This window comes from Pundamilia nyererei, unplaced genomic scaffold, assembly GCF_000239375.1.
Source record: "Pundamilia nyererei isolate P.nyererei 1_Seehausen unplaced genomic scaffold, PunNye1.0 scaffold00085, whole genome shotgun sequence".
Lineage (NCBI taxonomy): Eukaryota > Metazoa > Chordata > Actinopteri > Cichliformes > Cichlidae > Pundamilia > Pundamilia nyererei.
In genome coordinates, this window is record NW_005187486.1 from 184,000 (window position 1) to 185,855 (window position 1,856).

The following is a 1,856-nucleotide window of genomic DNA, read 5'->3' on the forward strand; positions in this document are numbered from 1 at the left end:
GTGTGTGTGTGTGTGTGTGTGTGTGTGTGTGTGTGTGTGTGTGTGTGTGTGTGTGTGTGTGTCTTTTCTCCTTCATATTGCTTACCCTGTTTCCTGTTTCTTTTTTAGTCTTTTTATATATTCATTCATAAATTTTGTTCGTTTTTTAATATTTAAAATATGGAAGACCAAAACAGATAAAATCAGACATAAAGAAATAAAGGACTCCATAGAAATTTTATATATCATAAAATACACCAAAACTGATATTAAAAATGTATATATTATAGGCATGAATCTGTTTCTAGTATTTTCTATTTATATTTCTCCTGTATTAATTTTCCTTTTTATTTAGTTTTCAATTTATTTAGTTTAGTTAGTTACTCAGTGGTGGACCAAAACACCCAACATTTTACACTCTCAGCCTTTTGTAATAAGCACATCATCACATGACAACAGAAATTAAAGCACTGTTCATATTCAATACATCCCAAGTTTAACAACATCACTGACCTGAGGAAAATTGTCCCATCTCACGCTCTCTAGAAAACTTCTCTTCCCTCTTCGTCTGAATGCCGGTGGTTTATTGAGAAAATGAGCCTATGATGCAGACAGACCTCTCTCTGTCTCTCGGTGTTATTCATCAGCCATCCAAGGTAACAGGCTGATGGGTGAGCTGCCAAGAACAGGCCTGTTCATGATGAGCTCAGAACGAGCTGCCAGCTTCCCGCCGCTCACAGCGGAGGACCGAGTGTGTCACCGGTTTACATGTCAGCTTCCGGGAGAGACAGAAGAGACGGAAAAGAGAGGGCGCCACTGTCAATCGTCCCACTGATAACCTAGCACTGCAGCTGCCATCCCTCTGCACATGTTAATCAATACCGGCTGGGGTTTGCTGTGGAAATGTGACCGTGCGCAGAGGAGGATGTGGCCAGTGGCAGCAGAATCATGGGGATCACAGACATACACGTGGGTGACAGGCAGGTCAGATTATTAGGACCAAACAGTGCCAAGAGCAGCAGGGTGGCAAAACTCTACTTTCCAAGGGATGCCAGTCATTCCTGAGAAAAAAGCTGGAATACTAAAAATTAAAAAACAAAAAACGAGAAAAATCTAAATTAAGTTTTAATCTGGGCTATCCCAAAACAGACAACATGGACAGGACTTATAACAACATTTTACTGTAACTCTCATAACTGTAAACACTGCTCATGGGAACCAATCTTACTTTTTGAGCATTCAATTTAAAGATTAAAATGTTCTCAGGATGTACTCTAACTCCATCTTCTACTCCAAAAGATCAAACCTAAAGAAGACAGGCCTAGATTAATTTCACCATGATAATAGTTCACCATAAGCTAACTGGCAAACTCTATTTACCAGTTACTCAACCTCTTTAAGCTTTTACTTGAGCCAGCATTCATGCCAGCATTTCAAAAGAATAGAAGCTAGCAAGCTAGGATAAACATCTTTTTTTTAAAAGATATGTTAGATAGCTTACACCAAGAATGAATGCGCTAGTCAGCCTAGCAAGCTAACATTAGAGCCGATTACCACCACTTTTAATTTTTGTTTCACCCGTTGTCATAAAGTCACTTTAACCCAGTTGAATAGATCAAGTGTCAGGTTCACAATATATCAATGTGTGCTCGACATACACTTATCCAACTTAAGATAGTTCATCGGGGGCATTGGTCCAGGGATAGACTGGCACACATATACCCAGGGGTGGACCCAGCCTGTATAAGGTGTGGGGGTGCTCCTGGTACATTGTTTCATATGTACTGGTCCTGCCCTTCTCTGTCCACCTTTTGGAAATCTCTTTTTACCATACCATGTCTGAAGTCCTGCGAACATTAAACTTTTCATTACTGCTG

The 1,856-nt window shown here is 40.0% G+C and overlaps 1 protein-coding gene across 2 annotated transcripts in view; it reads right to left on the reverse strand.

Annotated features, from left to right (window-relative positions):
- The window catches only part of tmem198ab (transmembrane protein 198ab), a 36,722-nt gene that overhangs the window by 21,794 nt on the left and 13,072 nt on the right, over positions 1-1,856 (reverse strand). The window contains exon 1 of one of the 2 annotated variants that reach the window (XM_005738634.2): positions 493-738. The exons of the other annotated variant lie outside the window; for it this stretch is intronic. The gene's annotated coding sequence lies outside the window, so the exon portion shown is untranslated. Of the gene's footprint in view, positions 1-492; positions 739-1,856 lie in introns of those variants that run through there. 2 annotated transcript variants of the gene reach the window in all.